This window comes from Patiria miniata, unplaced genomic scaffold, assembly GCF_015706575.1.
Source record: "Patiria miniata isolate m_02_andy unplaced genomic scaffold, ASM1570657v1 HiC_scaffold_14, whole genome shotgun sequence".
Taxonomy (NCBI): Eukaryota; Metazoa; Echinodermata; class Asteroidea; order Valvatida; family Asterinidae; genus Patiria; species Patiria miniata.
In genome coordinates, this window is record NW_024037052.1 from 4156745 (window position 1) to 4177980 (window position 21236).

The window sequence follows — 21236 nt, forward strand, 5'->3', positions numbered from 1 at the left end:
GTGCGGAAGCACTCACACAGAATAATTGAAAAGACTTTTGCAAGCTCCTGACGTCATCTGAACAATGACAGTTCACTGAATCAGCAAAAAAAGTGTGCAATGTGCAAAATCACTGATGTCCACATGTTAAAAAGTGCCACATGCAATGCATATTGCACAGTATTTTCACTGTATTATGCAGAAATTATTTAAAAAGTTGGTTGAATTTTGATAATAGTGTCAGAATTCCAGCAATAGGGGGGCCTACAAATTGTTTACGTTTGTAAATTCACGCATTAATTTTGTGTTGTTCATATTATTGGTATATGTACGAGAAGCAATACATACAAATTCTTTGTTGTCCAACTGTAGGTACTTTTTAGTCTATCTTTATGATGGTTTTGTAACAATATGCCCCTACATGTATGTCATATATTTCTTTATTACATTTTCTCATTTTTCCTCAAGGCATTTCTTTTAATAAGCACATTATCATGTATGCCTCCTTTGAAAAAATGTCTATTAATATATGAATTGGCAGAACACATACATGTAGCATTTTGGAAATTAAATGTTGATATAAATTTGTAAATGAACGATGAAAATTAATTTGTTTTAGGTAGTCCCCCTGATGGCTGAAAAAAAATACACATTTGCGGCAAATAGCCCAGTATAATACCCCTAACCCACCTCACTCCTCCAAAATCCTCCTGGCGGTTTTGGAGGATTCTAGAGGATTGAGGATGAATGGTGATTGAATCAAATGAGGATTCTGGAGGATTGAGGATGAATGGTAATTGAAGCACATGAGGATTTTGGAGGATTGAGGATGAATGGTGATTGAAGCCCAAGAGGATTTTGGAGGATTGAGGATGAATGCATTTTGAGGCAGGACTGTCTGATGATTTTGAAGGATTTGGCGTTGGTTTATCCTTAATTAATTAAACACGAGTGCAAAATTTTGGGATGAGGAGGATTTTGGAGGATTGAGGATGAATGCATTTTGAGGCAGGACTGTCTGACAATTTTGAAAAATTTAGGCGGAGTTGCAAAATTTTGGAGGATTGAGGATGGTTGTAAGCAACAAGGGCCTAGGGGGTTAGGGTTAAAAGTCCACGTTTGAGGAAACAACCTATGTACATGTAGCCCACAAACTTACCCAATCCGATTGATGTACTTCACCTCTAAAGGGAAACTCAGCTATGAAAAATATATTCCCAAACACAAATCCTGGTACAGGTGTGGACTAACGACAAACTCAAACAAGCAGGACAATTATAATCCAATTTACCGGTCCCTGTTGTGTGATCTTGTGTTCATTCCCAGTTACTGTTGCAGCTGTGATAAGCAGTGCCTTTTATTTGCAAATAAACTTTGTTTGGTGTCAGATATTTTTATAGCCAAGCTGATGAACTCGCCCAATGAATCACAAGATAATAAAACAAGTACTGCTTTCCCAGAATAGACTGATATGGTAGGATCGACGCTAAAACTTTATCTAGGAACCATGATGAATCGGTGCACAAGCGTGCCTTTAGTCACATGCAGATGACTGGGTTATTTATAAAGTACCTACTTCCTTAAATGGCCAGTGCGATGGTCGGGTCCCATGCCTGACAGTTAAAGTGCGTCACTACTCTTTTATAGGCTGATCTGCCTTTAGTCCAAACAGTGCGCAGGTAGATCTCTATTGTGTACACAATAACAAAGAGCAGTACTACAGCCAATGGATACAGGGTACACTGTACACTTTTATGCGGCTGACACATGAACAAAATTTGTGAACTACCGACTCAGTCAAGCATTTGATTGTTTGCATAAGAATGACACATACATTGTAAAGGCTATGACTGTGGATTGTAGGCAATGCATCCTAGGTCACAGGGAAACCGTGACACTGTGTTTTGCGGACATGTACATGTACATCATGTACACCAGTACATGTACTACTTATTTTGACCTTTTATTAACCTTAGGAATCTAACAATTTGTAATACTTTTCACAAATAGTGTGCATCATGCAAGTTAATAATTACAAAATCATTTTGTGGATTCTGTTAAGGGAATGTATATATGATGTACAACATTGGCTTTTGCTGCAATTTTCAGAAATAAGTGCATTTGGAGGACTTACATATATGTTTTAGCAAATATTGTTAAACTGACTTGTTTCACATTTTTGGCTGGAAAAACCAAGAAAACCAATTATATTCTTGTAGTCTGATTCCCTGACCCCACTTGAGATGAAATCGAGCAATTTATAGACTTCTGGGAACTGTATGGCCAGAGTATCAATTTAACTGGCTTGTACCCGTTCACAGGTGTGTAATCAATTGCAAAGAAAATGTGGAATAACTCAATATAACAAATACGGAGTGCTAGTTTTTTAAAATAGCCAGTTTTCTCCAGCGCTGGTCGGCCGACCAGCATTGGAAAAATACAAGTTTTCTTGAAAATGTCAGTACACCAGGAGCCACAAAATAGCCAGTTTTCTCCAGCGCTGGTCGGCCGACCAGCATTGGAAAAATACAAGTTTTCTTGAAAATGTCAGTACACCAGGAGCCACAATTTTACAGTTTAGACTGTCATTCCCTTACAATCCAGTAAGGTACCGGTATTTTGTGATAATTGGATCATTTCCTTTTTTGATGTTTGCAAATGTTGTATCTTCCCTTTAACACTCAGAAGTACATGTACATTTGTACATAAATTTTACATGTACACACAATAACTTTGACAAAATGTTGTACATGTACTTATGTGCATACAGAATGAAGATAATTAGGCCTAACACATTTTTCTAGGTCTTTGTTTTTATGTTCCCACATGTAGCTTGTAATTTTTTGCCCATTCTTAAAATCTTGATCACTCCAAAAAAGATCTGTAGTTTTCAAAGTTACCGGGTGTCTTGCCATAGCTGAGGGGGAAAAAACTCCATGGATCAGAGTAGTGGTGGGAGAAATCGGAGATTTGAAAATCCAGTAAATGCTAACTTTTTTTCAAACCGAAGTAATAAAATCCGATTTCACCTGAAGTTCCCATTCAGGTCACAGTCATGCCAACAGAAAGTGGCAAGTGAGGTGTCACATTCACAATGATTTGGCATACCGGTACCGGCAGTTTGCAGTGACTGAATGACCACTGCACAGGGCCTTCGCAATTTCTCCAGAGCTGTAATGTGGGAAAAGAAATTAGACGAATGGGTAGGGTATTCATGAACCAAAAAGATAGCTAGCGAGTGAATCTAAGATCATGGAACGAATCGGGGGATTTTCCAGTTGTTGTTCCGGTTTCTAAAACCCAAACCAAAAAGTGGAATTCAAGCGAATTTTTAAAAATCCGGATTTTAATCCCACCACTAGATCTGAGTGATACTTTTACATTACCGTGATCTGAGCATTTGTCTTTAAAGGGAAAATACAACATTTGCAAACATCAAAAAATAAAACTACCAAATCATTTTGAAATACCTTGCTGGACTGTTAGTGAATGACAGTGTAAAGCATCCTGTAAAATCATGGCACCTGGTAAAGTGGTATACTGTAATTTTCAAGAAAAGTGGTATTTTTGTATCAATTTCCAACGCTGATCGGCCGATCAGCGTTGGAAAAAACTGGCTTTTTTTCAAATACTGGCCCAAGTTGACCATCGCACTTGTTTGCAATCGATTACACACCTATGAACGGGTACAAGCCAGCTAGACTGGTTCCCTGACCTTACAATTCCCCAATATGTGTAAACTGCTCTGTTTCTTCTTAAATGGAGTCAGGGAACCAGACTACAGGAAAATGATTGTTTTTCTTGGTTTTTATAGCATTTTCGAACCCAAAACCTCAAAAATGTCAGTGTAACTACATGTATATTTGCTATATATTTCCAACCCCCCAATTCCATCCATTTCTGAAAATTACAGCAAAAGCAAATGATGTATATATTCCCTTTAACATCTACAATACATGGTTAATTTTTACAGGTGCGCTTTACGTCTGCCAGTATTACAAACATCCTGTGAATCAACACTAGACATTGTACATGTACATGTATCTAATAGAGTAGACACAAAAACACATGCACATTTTGTAAGCGATACTGTATACTCTGGACCGTACAACATCTTCTATTATTAAACCCAAATCAATGCATACAAAACAGCTCAACTTATAAATAACCAACCCTTCCCAAAGGCATCGTGCACAGCATCTCACAAAGCTCCCATCCTTACTCCCCACCTCCCCCCCCCCCCCCAAGAAAAACTTGTCCCAGCGGTACACTTGCTCAAAATGTCAAACTATTCTCCAGGTTGTCGTCAAAATAAAGAATTGCATAGAGCGGATCATGCAGAGCCCGAAACTGCGATACTCTCCGGTCCCAGGTGGACGGACTAGATGTCATTAGTCCATTGCCGGACCATTAGGTGAATTAATGCGCTGCTCCCCCAGACAATTACAAACCTTTTTGCGTCATCTACGGCCGTAACTGCCAATGACAATGCCTTCAGTGGAAACGCTAATAAAATCCTTTTGTGAAATCAACCGCCTCCCTTCTGACTTACGCCATGTACGCAGTGCATTTACAATTTGCAATTAGAGGTGGACAATTCCAAAAATAACTTATTGTGTATGTACGGTACAGGTACTGGTACATGTACACGTATGTGAAAATGTTTGGTTTTTTTTCATCCAAGATAAAAAAAAAAAAATACATCCTGTCACAATTTTCAGAAATGGATGATTTGGGCATGGGCGTCACCAGGATTTTTTTTATAGAGGGGGGCAAAACATATTTTTTCCCCAAGAAATTCCTGTACATGTATTTCTCAACATATTCTCGATTTATCAGTTTTAGAGGGGGGCAGGGACATCCCCCCCAACCCATTCAATTTACACCGATATGACTTTGCGCCTCTTTTTCTTTTCTATTTTTTCTTGCTTTTAAAAAAAAATTTGTTTTTGCTTTTCTTTGGTTTCGGGTTGCCCCCCCCCCCCCCACCTCACAACGCCCATGGATTTGGGGGTTACTATTTTAAAACCAAGAAAAACAATCATGGTACTGCAGTCTGGTTACCTGACCTCACTTAACCAGTTCGCGCCGGGATTATTTCGACAAGAATGGAATGAGGGTGGGCTTATTTTTCACTCAACCTCTAGCCAGGCTGGTTCCAAGCCATCACCCTCGGGCAGCACACTCATATTTCCGGCCTCGCTCTCCTGCGTGTTTATCCATCATTCGTTCTGAATACCCCAAAACCTTTGCGTGTATACATACGAACTGGTTCAGAGCAATTTATATACGTCGGGGAATTGTAAGGTCAGGGAACCAACCTAGCTGGCGTGTTTACCGGTACCTGTTCATATCGGTAGGTGTGTAATCGATTGCAAATTTAATGAGGACTAGTGGTACATGCTACTAAAAATACATTGGGGACATTTGAAAAAATAACCAAGTTATTCCAACACCGGTCGGCCAACCAGAATTGGAAATTGATACAAAAATACCATTTTTCTTGAAAATGACAGCACACCAGGTGCCAGGATTGTACAGGATGCTTTAGACTGTCATTCAGTAGCAGTCCAGTAAGGTACATGTGTACATTGTGTATTTCATAGTAATTTGGTAGTTTTGTGTTTGATATTTGCAAATGTTGTACCTGTATATTGCCTTTAATTTTAGAAAACAACTTCCGGTACAAGTAGGATACATACATGTACGTGTACTTCAATCAAGTGTATTTTGCATGCAGAAATCAGTCACTCAGCACACCGGACCATCTGAAAACACATTTCCACCCTTTTCAAGGCCAAAATCAATAGAACCTGGGCTTTCCAATGCAGTGAGCACTCAAAAATGAAACATAAATTGTCCGTGTACCAATCCGGTACGTACATGTACGGTTACCCCGGTATCTTCACCAGTGGGCCAAAACACTCAATAACGCCATGGTAAACACGATCAAATCAAAATTTTTGACGTGACATTTTCCACAAAATCAATAGCCAGTTTGCCGGGGCTTAGAGTCACCATAGCAACATGTTCCATTAGGAGACAGAGAAAAAAAGCAATAAATTTGTAATGATTTGGATCCTTTACCGTGCTCACGGGGGAAAGAAAAAAGAAGAAAAAGAGATTTTGGCATGCCCTGTGCCCAGGACTGCCTAGGGTATGAGTAACAGACAGCGAATGTGATTATCTTTTTGATACGCAATCCACTAGTTACATGTAGACAGATGTGAACGTGATTTGAATACTCGAAACCTAGGCGTGTATACCGGTACATGTACCGTGCATGATTACAATGCACAAGTCAAGAGACAAAACTTCAATTTTTTTGAATTTGCAGCACAAATCCTGCTTTAGAACCCACCATGCAGAATGCCGCAGTGCATCATTGGAAAACGTTGCAACCTTTTTTTTAATCAGTTTTGTCAAATTTCACTTTCATGTCCATGTACTAGGAAATTAACAGACTTTGTTAGAATTTGTTTCTGTGAAAAATGATGCTCTTTACACACATGCATTTTGTGCATGTACATGTACATGTTTGTATGATGAAGCAGCAATCAATGACAAAGTACAAACCAGGTCAACCCCGTAATTTTTTCTTCAAAACTGACAAAAAATACTTTCTCAGACACAATGAAACCCACCCACAAACATACAATATACCGGTACCAGTTCATACATACATGTACATGTACATGTACCGGTACATTATGTACCCTGGACATGTGTACGCAATCTCAATTTTAAATACTAATATTTTCATGGTAAACAATAGCCAACAATTCAACACATAAACGTGTACAAAAAAATGTATGTACAGTGTACGGTATCTTACTGCACGGATTCCAAACACGGAGAACATACACGTAGAAAATTGCTTTGAAACCCAAAACTTACTTGCTTTGTTACAGAAGAGAAAGCGTTTCTTTTTTACTCGCAGGGAATAAACGAAACTCTAAACCATCGTCCGTCACCAAATAGGAAGGGCTGATCGCATCTCTAGTCCAACACGAAACGGCAAACAATAACAGTCTCCTCTTCTGAAATAACTGATCTCTCTCTATCTTCTCTTCCCTTCTTGAGTTCCTTCAAATCACCCCCCCCCCCCAAAAAAAAATGGCTTGCCTTTGCCGTTTGAGCTCACACGCATTCCTTCTCAAATCGGGGAGGGATAAAAAGAAGAGGGGGGGGGGGAATTACAATGTAGGGGGAAAAAAAGAAAAAAAGAAAAAAAACCTCCTTGAGTGTCGACTCACTTTGCAGTCAAATTGGAAAAAATCTATTCATAGGATCTGATGAAAACACGTTCTAGTGTGTCAACGTACCTAACCGCATGATGGGTTTTACATTACACTGCGCTCGGTGGAAACTGGAGGCCCAACATTGGAGCAATTGGCCGGGGATGTCTTTGGGTTACTGGCTGAGTGGCTGTTCAATCAGTGTGATGAGAGAGCCAAGTTTTCTCTGTGTGTGCGTGTGTGTGTGTTTTTTCGCTGACGGAGGGAACGAGAAACAAGTCAACCTCAATGCAATTTCAATTGCAATGTACAATTGCCGTATTGGAAGATTGAAAAGCATATATGTACGGGCCTAGACTGGAAAAGGACAGTGCGGCTCATTCTGTGCACAATTATGACTGTATCATTTTCTCTGTCCACAAGGTTGTTTCAGGACTATCGTTTTATTGACAAAAACAAACATATCCAATAAGGCCCCCCAAAAAAGTCTCCGGTTTCTGGTATGCGCGTGCGTCGCCGTAGCCATGCGCGTCGGCAAAATGAAAAGTTTTTTGTTCAATGAAAGATGATGTCTCAAAACCGCAAAACTCACTGGTTTGACTGGAATCCTGCTGCTGCACAATTTTAACGCGTTTTTAGATGGGGTTATGATGGAGAATAAGCTTTATGTGGCCTCTCTGGTCTCCCATAATATTTGCACTAAGTTTAGTCGAGCACCATTTGCAGTCATCAGCCGACATTTGAAGCAAAAATAACAGGTAAAAAAAAAAAAGCCGCGTCGCAACACCACTATTTGGGCAAGCTCCATACCAGAAACCGGACACTTTTTTTTTTGGCCTAAGCTATAAAAATTGTAACTTTCACTGAATAAACACTTTACGACAGCAACTTGTATAAAATTGTTGAATGAGTTTCAGATACTTCTTTTCAATACCAAAAAAGTAAAACAACTATTCGTTCGTAATGTCATTCAGCTTTAATTTTTTTATATTCGTTTAAAAAGAGTTTTAATAAAATGTTCCAATTTAAAAATGATGAAAGTACTGCATGTACCGGTATTCTATTAAACACAAAATACTGATTGAATATAATTGTTTTTAAAACAGGTTTTGTAAGTTTTGTGTCCAGTTTTACTACTTTTTTACCAAAAATAATGGTCTATGTTGACACTATCGTTCCTTTGCATATAAATTATTTTGGATCTTTTTTCTTTGAAATCTAGACGTTTGTCTCTTGTCTCTATTATTCAGTTCCTCGCAACTTTTATCTTCAAAGATCCTGAGTTAAGTTTAGTTGTATCTTTTTAGTTTTAGTGCGAGTTCCCCCATACATGCCATAGTTTGTCATTTTTCTAGGTTACAGTAGTAAATTTTTGGTGTTTACCACAGAGGGTCTTAACTACATATATGCGAATTAAAAGTTTGTCATTTGTGCATTCTTTTTCGTTTGAAGCAACAAAAGTGCTCAAAATCTAAAGAAGGGTGCTGAACAACTAACCTGATGAAGTTTCAGCTCAGTGAATGCTGTCTATCAGAGAAAAACAAATTCAGTCTCTAATAGGCACTTCCAGTGACATTATTAAGCCATTTTACACTGTTATCAAGCGAAAATGTAACAGTTTTCACACTGGCTTCAAATTTATGATGTGATTAGGGTTACGTACTAACAGGGACAGACATTTTGTGACAAATGTCCAGTCTGTTCGTACGTATAAATCCTGAATATAAAATATCAAATAATTCTTCACACTCAATCTGAGTTTTCTAGGTTTTGACTGATAAGCATACCTCCAGGGTACACCTTCTTAAATATGTCAACATTAGGGGATCATTAAACTTTATGCTTACTTTGTGACTTTATCTAAAATTTCAGCAAAAATTGAGAGACCAAGATCGCACTTTTATCATCAAAACTTAAAGGTCTTCTCAAATGTCACACTTTTGGGCCCATAAGTGTGGAATTGCCCAATTAGGCCTACATGTACCGGTAGCCCACTCTCACAACACTCAAAGTTCATACAATCCAAAATGTATAGCTTCAAATGTCAGAAACTTGCACTTTCATGAACAAAAAACATGGGATCAGATGCATTAATCTTGTCTGAAAATTCGCTCGTTGCTCAACTGCAATCTCTTCAGGGCAAGAAGCTGCGAACTGTGTCAATGCAGACAGTTGTCATGGTAACCTACCAGAAGTATGATCTTCATCCACAATTACGACCCCTGGGGCGAGTATGAAATGCTGAATAAATTATTAAATAGCAGTGCTCATTTTAGCTGACAAAAAGACAGACTTTTTTTTTTCTCTCAAAAATTCTTCACGGGAAATCTTTCATTGAAATTGAAAGAATCACACATGTACCGGTACGTGTATACATGTACATGTACATGTACATGTACGTACTAAAACAACTTTTACCAAAATATTCTTTTCCCAGCCTGTGGTTCATGTACCGTAACTGATCATGTGCTATCGGAAGGTGACAGCAGGAACAATGCGCGTGTATGTAATGAATTTATCCTTTACTTTGTTCAAAAATGTTCAAAATGCAAATTACCGGTAGCTACATTAAAGCTGAGCAGAACAATTATGCACTAGATGGTATTAAAACTGTACATGTAGGGGCCTATGTATGCAAGCAAAATAATGCATTATTCAAAAAAAAATTTGACAGCTATGCAATTATGTATGAAGTTGTCGGACTGGGCCTGGTAAAACTGCTCCACTTTTTCTTTCTACATGTAATTGTATTCCTTTTTGCCACATCACACTACCAGGGAGGGTGTATTTATTGCATCCTGATTGAAAGCGACTATTTTTTCTCCCCTAGGGCCAGCCATGTTTGTTGAATCAATATGTTCTGAAATATGAGAAGGAAATGGAACGGGACAGTGGAATTAGTGATATATTGCTTTTTTGGGGGCAGTTCTGGTAATGCACAAAGGAAAGTGCACACATTTTGCAGAGACCTGTTTTATACACGTGTACCGGTATGTACCGTGCGTAAGCATGTTTGCATGCAGTGAAAAAGGGTAACAAATATTGAACCCATATTTTTTAATTGAATGCACTTTGGAACTGCACTGCAGTATTTTTACAACGATTGTATTAATTAGTGAGTTTCCTTTTAAAATTCAAAAGAATGCAATAAACTGCAAAAAGCTGTCATAACTTGCTACAGAACATAAATTTACAATGCATTAATTAAAATCATGGCAATACAACACTTGCACATTTTGCCAAGAAAGTAGAATTTAAAGGAGTGCATTATTTTTTGACATTCTCCATGGGAACATGTGTGCCATAAAACTTGCACTTTAAGATTTGTTTTCACGGTTGATTTATGCACAGTCAAACTCATTCATCAGGGATTTTCCTTAGCGGTCGCCCGCTCGCCAAATGCGAGTGAAAACAGCGGCGGGCGAGTCAAAACCCTCCTCTCAGTAGTCTGACGGGCGAGTCAGAAAACTGTTAAAAAAAAATAAAATAACTAAGTTTTCCCTACAGTATTTTTCAATCAATCAAAATGAAAAGTTAAGGGTGATACAACACATATATCCTTTTGCCACGCCGACCGAAATAAAAACATCGGTAGTTCGAATTCGTATCACTCCATGTATATTCGCAGTGCGCTGTGCATTAAATCCCAACGACGAACATGAGGCGAATCAACGTGTATTTGCCATTACACATTGTGCACACATGCAGCGCACGTGATTTACTTCGTCTGCACTCAGTCCACACGGTACGGACGTACGTACGTACGTTAACATCGTATTCGTATCATACAACGTGGTGAGGAGAAAACTTTCATGACAGTTTCACTGCCAAAACTTGTGCCCGAACGGATTCTTGGGATGATTTCTTGAACACTATCAAACAAATGTACCGAAAAGATGAGGACAATATGAGATTCGAGGGGCCTATTTTGAATGTAAAGACTAGTGAATGTAAAGTGGACCGTGCTCCGGAAAACGTTATGGATTGACGTGACCAGCGTAAGTTCGTGGGTCGCCCGCCCGCAGCGCTTCTTGGCTAGGCACGCTGATTGCACCATTCTTCGCTAGAAATGCATGGCGCGCGCGAGAGATGTTTTTTTGAAAATACTGGCCTTCTCACTCATTTTCAAACAAGTTAAAACAGGTCAGTTACTAACTTGGTAAACTCCCATTAATACCACGACTGTGTGCAATGTTTTCTTGTTCCTCAAGATAACGCTTTTTTAGTTCGTGTTTTATCAAAACATGTCGGAAATAGAACACCTAAAGCCTTAAGTTCGGAACGAAGCACACTGCATAAATTTTGATTATAACTTCTCCCCCCATTTGATTCCTGTTAATTAAGGCCTTGCTCTATGTTAAAGCATGGACGATTAAAGAAACATTGACATCACTTAAAAAGGAACTACATGCACTATTATGTACATGATTAAGATAATTGCCGATTGTATTCATATTGCATAATTTATTATCAAAAATGTTATCAAAAATGCTTATGGTGATTTGATTGAAAGTTACTATTATAAAACATGTGGGCTAGTGAAAAAGGTTGCGGGCCAGTGAAAACTCTGGTTTACTGGCCCGGCCGGCCAGTAAAGGAAAAAGTTAAGGAAAACCCCTGCATTCATTAACGTACAATTTTCCCTGTACTTGGGTACGTGAACATGTATGTCACTTTTACATGAAGAATCAGAATAGGAATTCACAAACTTGGCCATGAGTGCATGTCTGTAAACCCTCGTAGATGCAAACATACGTTCTGAACAAAGTTGTCCTTTCAGTCAAAATCAATCAAGTGACTGTTTTCAACAGGAAAGCTTCCAGCCTGCATAAAGCAGGATTGACTGGCTGTGACTGTTTATGTAATGCCTGTGCTCTGATGTACATGTACATGTACTTGATCTGTGCTCTGACTTTACATGTACCGGTACTGTACATGTGTACATGCATGACATGTAGGCGATTGATGTGCCACAAGTTTCCTGCTTTTGTCTGTCGACTAGATTTGACTAGACTCAGAGTGCTTGCTTAAAATATGATTTAACTGTTTGTGACTGTCCTATGTAAAAAGCATGGCAAGAGAAATGGATGGACTTTTTAACTGTCTGCAACTGTTTAAACAGTAGGAGGATTATTGTAAAATGTGAAATTAAAAACACTGAACTTTAAACATTGAGCACAGCGCAAAGAAATTACATATTGGGTACAAACCAAATTTGGTGTTTATTTAATGATGTACTGTATAGCAATGTAGCTGCTGAAAAAGAATCAGTTGAAAATTGAGTAACGTTCTGGACAAATCTTTGCTGCAGTGATCATGCAAACCGACCCTTTAGAATACAGTTCACCTGTATCGGGTGCATGTGAAGTTGAACTTTGATCAAAAAGCTCGGGCAAGGACGCACAGAATGTCCTGAAAAATAACCCGGGATGTGAGTCACGAATGTTTATCAGGCAATTTACAAAATGTGTCACCAACAATTTCCCATGCAACGTGTTAATATTGTTAAAAATAAATTAAATAATTAGCTGTGCAAGACTTTTTTATTCACAAAAAAATAACATTATTTTAGAACAAAACTCATGTGAACCAAAGGGTTTTGTACGGTATGTGTAGACCTGTATTTACACGTAAACATGTACATGTACATGTAGCCTACTATACAATTACAAAACAGTAAGAGTTAGCAAAATTGAACGGATAACGTGTGCAATACTGGGGTATCAATCAGCAGATGCAAAATTTAGAACATGTGACAAAACTAAATGAGTAAGTTTTAATGTATACACGTAAATTAACACTACCGGGCCATGTACCGGTACCTCCAAAAACCTTACTACATGTAAAAGCAAGAATTATGCCCTAAAGCGTATTGCTTACAATGTATTTAGATATTTGTAATAGAAACAAAATTAGGAAAAGATGTAATGTACATGTACGTATGACACAAGGTGCAAATTTGTACGCATAGAGTACAAAAGTATGGTACACTGTGCATGCTAAGATGTGTACATTAAATGCACAATTTGCGCAAAGTACAAAAAGGAAACCAGTAGGCCTACCAAGTGGTACATTACCCATGGCGGCCGGATGTGTGAAGACGGCTTATACGGCACTGTACGTGCACCTGGGCCGTACCGGTAGCTCGAGAGTACAGAAAAAAAAAAAACCGAATTGGGCGTGATCTAATATGCAATATGCAAATTAGAAACATGCGCATCAGTGCTTGCAAAAATCGGTCCACTCACCAACCCACCAACCAACCAATAAGCAGCTCAAGCCCATGGCGTGTTTCACTTCACACCCACCGTGGGAAAGACTAGAAGGCAGGTGGATTGTGAAAACCATTACAGCCAGCATTAGGATCAATGGACTCATTTCCAGTGATGTTTATGTACAATCATCACCCCCCCCCCCCCCCCCTCCCCCCAAGTGTGGCATGGGGACCACTTGTTGAGCCATGGACATGATGGAGCTATAAAAAGGAAACTGAGGATTGGCCTTGAACATTTCAAGTTACGGTACATGCACTTTAACTATGTACATTTATGTCATGTGGGCATTACGTATACCGGTAGATGTACGGTGCATGTACAGTAATATAATACATACTGTAAGAACAAGAATTTCCTTTGGGGAGGGGGTTAACAAAGTTTAGAGTTTTACATTGATGTCCATCAAATAAAATGAACTGAATTTATCAACCAGGCATTCACTATGTACTTTGTACACTTCGTGACATACATGTATGTATCTGGCTATCACGTACCCCTAAAAACTGTACATGGTTGTACACTGTATGTAACTGCACATACTACAACATGTATTTTTCATGCTTGGTATAAATTAAATGTATATATGTATGTACATTGTACACAGGTACATGTACTGTCCATGTAAACATTTTTATAGCAGGAAGTATTAGAAAATGCATGTTCACCTCCACGTGCCAATGCAGACATCTGCACTTATTTCCGCAATGATTGAGTCTGGAGCATTTGACAAGGAAACTGATGTTGAAAGCCTAGTATACAGCGTACTTTATGTTCACTGTTCAATAGACACAATGAAAAAAGCAAGTTCAGAGCCGGAAAAAAAAGTATTGGATTGTCAAGCAAAACTTGTTCACACTAGCACAAAACTTGTTCATAGAGTACTGACGTGTGACGTCAGTACGTCAGTACGTGACGTGTCATTTGTCTCGTCTGGTTCGCGTGCTGATCTCTTCACGCTGTGCGTGTTGAACAGAATACAGGGCGCACATATTCCACTGCCATTCGGCCACATGAAAAAAAACAATCCCAGTTTCTCTTCAGGTTCAATGAGGCGTAGTTTTTTTTTTCTTCAGTTTCTGAAGTATGTACACATGGTACTTAATTTTGCCTCCAAACTGAAAATAATAAGGTACATGTAGAGTGAAATCCGGCGCCTAGAATTACATGTAAACTATCCAATAAAAAGGGCCTCCTCCTTTTACAGATTCTGTTTGGCTGTTTTAGCCTATAGGCCTATTTTTCAATTAAAAAAATAATAAGAAGGCCTTCATCCTCGTCTTTTTGAGACCAAAAACCTGAACAACCGGTGTTTTTTTTTACTTGGCCTAATATCCTGCCAACAAATGTTAGGCTGATTAAAAAAAAAGGAAATATTTCCATATACGAAGTTCACTAAATTTCCTCTGTATTGACTAACAAGCCCCCAGATGGCAATTTCATGTCATCAAAGTCAATTTGAACAGTGAGAAAATACAAGCATTTTCTTAGAAAACACTTAGAATTTTTCAGTCCAATCTCATAGGGTTTGTACACAGGGTGTTGAGTGGGAATCTTTCCAAAAATTTTTTTTTTTTTTTTTTTTTTTAATATGAACGAGACGGGCATTTTTTTTTTTCCAAAATGGCAGATTTTTCAAGACTGATTCTTCCATTCTCTCGACACTTTTGCCGATACAAAATTGTGTCCAAAGGAGCCGTAACCCTTACTACGTACATGCAGCCCTACATACGTTTTTGTAGCTACAATTTTGTTTTAAAAAAAAAGCAAATAAAAATTCAATATATATTGATAATCTATTTACAAAATATGAATGAACAAATTTTGATACCACCACCAAAAAATTAAACACATACTTACAAATACGATTTTCTGTTGTAGTATGCACAATGTACCAAACTTCAATGCAAGTGTGTGTAGGTCCACACTCTTGTCAGGCTGTAAACAAAAACAAAACAATCAATTACTGTGATATCCCGTGATATCCTGTTGAAAAGAAAAGCGATTAAATTTGTGGGAATAAGATAATGGATCTTTAAAGGTACTGTCCATCATTTGTAATTTGTGCATTCGTTTGAAGCAACAAAAGTGCTCAAAATCTAAAGAAGGGTGCTGAACAACTAAGTTTCAGCTCAGCTTCAGCTATATATTTTGAGAAAAACAAAATTCTAGGATCTAAATTTCAAATCAAAAGTTGCTGAATCATGTTTTGAATTGAGAACGTGTCCCGACCATTGAATTCAGGTGCAATTCCAAACATGACTCAGCAACTTTTCATTTAAAATGGAGATCCTAAAATATTGTTTTCCTGGAAAAACAATACAGCATTCACTAACCTAGGCCCATAAATGTGGCCAATTTACTGGACTACCTCCGTAAATAAAGGCCACACTTGGAACATGTACTGCAAAATGTAGAACCTTGTCATGCTTGTCAAATTTGGATTTTCATGTTTTGACTTTATTTGTAGTTTATTTACGCGTTAGAAGCATACTCACCCTCATAGCGAAAGAAAATTAGTCCCCCCTTTTTCAGACATGTGTTGGAATTTAGATATATGCAAACGTAACGTGTGCAAACAAACTTGGAAATTTTTCCTACCTCCAATCCAACTGTGAAAATAAAAACTTGACAAAGTTCTACATTTTCAGGTACATGTTCCAAGTGTGGCCTTTAGTCCAGTAAATTGGCCACATTTATGGGGCCACAATCACGAACATGCACAAATTACAAATGATGTAGGCCTAGGCCTACTCTACAAAGTTATACCCCAGCCTCCAAAAACATTAAAAGGCATGAAAGGGGGCAATTAAAATGGTCAAGTTGGATTTTTAACCAAACAGAAATTATAACTTAGAACTAATGTAGCGTGGTTCAAGCTGTTAACTTACAGTGATGGAGGAATAAGCAACAGGTATTTCAGAGCGATAAAAACTATGTTTTGGTGTCGCTGCAGGCGCCTGATCGTTGTTGCCTGTATTTCTGTGGAGTAAAAACCCTCGATCACCTGCACAGCATTGCAGACTGTTGCACTGCGCTGCAGCACCGGTATGTATATGATCTAGGCCTTCATACAAATCACCGAGAATTATTTTCGAAAGCAGACACAAAAAGCTTTCAAACAATGTGACATCTTCTTCAATGTTTCCTTCAAATGATAATGACAACATCTTTCACCTCATCTACCTTAGATCTAGACGAAACCCACCTTTTTTCTTGCTCCAAGAATCGATATCAAACTCACCCGGACACACCAAGCGCACCGCCAGTCCGGAGTATCTGATGCGGAAATGACTCAGTAGGCTTGAATGTGCGCAATGCATATATTGTGAACCATGCACACATCCAATGCGGAAAACGACGTACAAGTACGCGTTAAACAGGTGGTCTGCGTGCGGTGATAGGGGCAGGCACCCGACCCCAAAATCTAACTTCCGCGTTAACGCAATGGACTGTGCCACTCATATAGTCCGGGTACCAGGACCAAATTTCCCGGGCCAATATGCAGGCATGCATACCCAAACTCCCCCCCCCCCCCCCCCCCCCAAAGTTTACACCAAAATTGGTCCTTGCTCCTTTTGGAAAGAAGTCCTGAAAATCTTCAAATTTTCATTTGTTTTCGCAATCCAAAGTTAAAAAAGGGGAATGTCAGCATTGTTACGCTTTTTTACATCACTTTTTCTGAGCCTTGAAACTTTTTTTTAATGTTGTTCACGCTGCAAAAGTTAATTTTTATATAGAGGGCGCTGTTCAATATTATTATTATTATTATTATTATTTATTCGGCCAAATTACAAGGTACAACAAGCAATTCACAAAAGTAAACAAAACTAAACAAAAACAATCCAATCCAAGCTGGCCAGGATTGACAAAAGTATAATAAAACACTGTGACTCGAAAGCCTGTCAATCCTAACTTGAATGGTACATGTAACATACAAAATATATTAAAAATTAGGTATAAAATTCAATGAAAAATAAGACCGCCTTAAAAATAATACTTAAAAAGATAAATAGATTTAAAAGATTACAGTTACAACAGTTTTCTCAAGGCAAGAATAGCTGGCATAAAAACCTAACAACTGCAGATTATACAAGACTGGGGAAAAACAGACAAACAAGCCAAAACAAAACTAACAAACACCCCAACAAACTAAGAAACAAAACAAGACAGGATAAGACTAAACAAAATGTAACAAAACAAGTCGAGACAAGACAAAGAGACAAGACAAGACATGACAAAACGAAACAAAACAAGACAAGACGAAACAAAACAAAAAACAAACAAACAAACAAGACAAGACAAGACAACCACACAACAACATAAAAACACAGAACGAAAGATTGATACAGTAAACAAAATAATTTACAATGAAATAAAAATAAATAATAATAATAAGCAATAAAAACCTGATAGAGAAAAGTAAAAAATACAGTTGACATGCGAGAAAAACTACGTCAAAAAAATATCCATCCAATGAACAAGAAAAGCAACAACAAAAGTATCAATAACAAAATAAATACAAGTAATAATAAATGATAAGCAACCGGAAAAATAGGCCTGAAAACCAACATTATTTCAGACATAAATAAATGAATAAATAAACAAACTTAACCACAAAAGAGGAAAATAATATAAAATAAAATAACAATGAAATAAAAGAATGATGGCAGTTTACAGTGGAAAAATATACACATGAAATTACTTTAAAAAGATTAAAGTAGATCAAAAGAGTTAAACACTTGGGGGGGGGGCCTATTTCCAGCTCAAGGTTTTAACACTCATAATAATGGGCGGATAATCGGGTGTTAAACAGTGTGAATGAATCAATTAATAGAGAGTCCCTTACATGCGATGGCAAACTACTCCAGATTCGGGGGAAGACATGACTAGGTGTGTTTTTCAGGGTTTGAGTTCTAGCATAGTGGTGACTAAATGTGAGACAATCCTGGTGACGAGTGTTCACTACTGTGTTGGCCTTCACTGATTGGCAGTCAACTAAGTTAAACAGGACTTTAACTGTGAAGGAAACTATGTGCTTCTGTCTACGTGTATCTAGAGTCATCCAATTCAAAGCATGCAATCTGTCTTCATATGACATTGCACCTTTGGGCTGTTTGAGGCACATTCTACTTGCCCTTCTCTGCACTCTCTCAAGTTTGGCTGCATTGGATGCTGTGTATGGGGACCAAGCTGGCAACCCGTATTCCAGTACGGGCAAAACATGTGAACGATAGAGGGATGTCAAGGCCTTGGTCGAAGCACCACCCGCAATATGCCAGATAAAGCCTAATGTCTTATTGGCCTTTGAGACAGTGGCATCGACGTGATCGTTCCAGTTCAGTGAATCGTTGATGATTACCCCAAGATATTTGAATGTAGGTGTAACATTGAGCGATTGTCCGTGAAGAATGTAACTTGGAAGAACTGCTGGTTTCCGGGATCTGGATATGTGCATGACCTTGGTTTTCTTGATATTCAGCTGCATACCATTGAGATTACTCCATTGTTCAATATTACTGGATTTGCGCTCAAAGTAGTGGGGGTGGTACTGGTAGGCCATCTTTCAATGCAGATTTTGAGCGGGAGTAGTGGAAAAAGTACCCGAGTGATAATACTTTAAAAAAAAAACAACAACAAACAAGATAATCACATTTTATCAACTTCTCGCGACAGAAACATTTCAAATTTATTCACAACCATGCGAAAAGGCAACAATAAAAAAAATGTTATACATTAGGCCAAAAAAAAAAACATTCGGTCTCTGGTCAGACCAAAGTTCCGGAATTGACGCGGTGATGCGGCTTTTTTTTTTTTTTTTTGATTTTTTTTTTTCTTCAAGCTTGGATTGTACAGACAAGGTGGGTACTATTTTGCTTTTTTGGTGTCCTCATGTACATTGGTGTCCTCCATAATTTGCCTTGGTGCTTTCGATCATTTGCCTTGGTGCAATTTCCCATTCTTTGGTGCTCTTTACTTTGGTAAAACAAATGGAGGAGGTGCGGAAATAGAGGGCGCTGTTGGAGCTACCGCGGAACATTTTGGAAAAAAAAAAGATCGACGCGCATGATTAAAATCGACGCGCGCGCTGACCAGAGACCGACTTATTTTTTTTTTTGGCCTTACATGCAGACCTACAATTCACTCTTTTCACACTTCCACCATGGGCATGCAGAGCCTTGATCTGGCAACTTTACACAATAGATATAGCCGGTTCAGTGATTCCCGTGTCGGGGTTCAGATCACTGTACCGGCTATTTTTAAAGTTGCAAAATCGAGGCTCTGCACGCCCAATGGCGGAGTGTGAAAAGAGCGAATAGACCTTATTCTGGAGGAAGCCATTTTTGATCATGTGCCCTTAATGTATTTTATAAATTGTTAACTGTTGAATGGGATGGTGCCAGACTATTCGTAAGGCGTTCTGGCAAAATGAGACAGAACTGGGCAAAGGTCGTGGGTTTGTGGGTATTGGGAATGGGAATACAATTCTCCTCACAATACTGTTTGTTGCACTTCAATCGGATATTTCATTGACAAGTTATGGCTGTTTAAAGTACGCATTTATCAACATGTCAAAAACATAAAATACTGAGAAAAAGGCCTTTGCTGTGAAATTGAAAGATGCCAGTTTGTTTCTCCTTATACATGTATGCTTTTATTCTGCGATTTGTATACTATTTCTTGAAAACATGTGCAGTAGACACGCCAAAGCTTACAAATATCACTAAATCTGAAAATCAGAAAAATTTAATAACTATTCAGTTTTTGGCATTTTTTTTCACTATGGCCTGTGCCAAATTCCGTGTCATTTTTGCCAGAACGCCTCACATAATGCGTGCCAAGTCTCACTTTCAATTTTGTTTTTTAAATTTTGCTCAAAACATCAGGATCTGTTTAATCACGAATTATTCATCCGAGCAGACTGGTATTAATAAGGGAATAAATGTGTGCTTCGGAGGTTTTTATCACTCTGTTTAAGACCACTTAGAGTCTGGGTGCTGATAATTACCCGAGCCGGAGGCAAGGGTAATTATCAGCACCCAGACTCTAAGTGGTCTTAAACAGAGTGATAAATACGGACGGGGCACATATTTATTCCCATTCATAAATACCTTTTCGGTAAGAAAAAATCATATAATTCGTTCAAAACATCCCGATTTTGTTCAACAAATTCACTTTATGCTTTTTGAAACATCCCTCTTGCAAAATAATGGAGTGTTCAGCTGGCGAGTAAGATGTAAACAACCCTTTTATGGAGATTGACGCGCGCGTATCATGTTCTGCGCGATGTCGCGCAGAGCGCACCTGGCGCGTTGCGTTTTGAATTTAGAACTTTAAAATTCTGACTCCCTGGTAGTGTTGCGCATGCCTACGTGAGGATTGTGAACGTTCAACCAATGAAACGATAAGAGGCACTGGATTTTTAGGAGTCCACATTTTATTGTGACACTGGAAAAGTGTTTAAGACCAGCTAGCCATGTCTTTATCATCCGTTTAAGACCGGCCACGTGACAGGCTCTCGACCAATAGGAATGCGTAAACTGTCAGGTATTTATGAATGTCCATTTATAAATACCCAAGACAGCTAGTTTAGCCATTCCTATTGGTCAAAATCCCGACACGTGGGTATGTTGAAACAGCTGATAAAACATTGCACAGCCAGTTTGAAACGCTTTTTCGATGTCACCTTAAATTTGGAAGTCTGGTCCATGGTCCTTTCATTGGTTGAAACCTCACATGCGCCATA

The 21236-nt window shown here is 38.4% G+C and overlaps 1 protein-coding gene across 4 annotated transcripts in view; it reads right to left on the reverse strand.

Annotated features, from left to right (window-relative positions):
* Positions 1–16871, reverse strand: part of LOC119721922 (protein kinase C delta type-like) — a 66822-nt gene extending 49951 nt beyond the window's left edge. Inside the window, exons 1-2 of one of the 4 annotated variants that reach the window (XM_038191878.1) lie at positions 16734–16871; positions 15350–15427 (exon numbers count right to left, since the gene is read on the reverse strand). The gene's annotated coding sequence lies outside the window, so the exon portion shown is untranslated. Of the gene's footprint in view, positions 1–1138; positions 1444–15349; positions 15428–16675 lie in introns of those variants that run through there. The other 3 variants (XM_038191876.1, XM_038191877.1, XM_038191879.1) reach the window with 3 other exon arrangements.
* Between the last annotated feature and the right edge of the window lie 4365 nt (positions 16872–21236).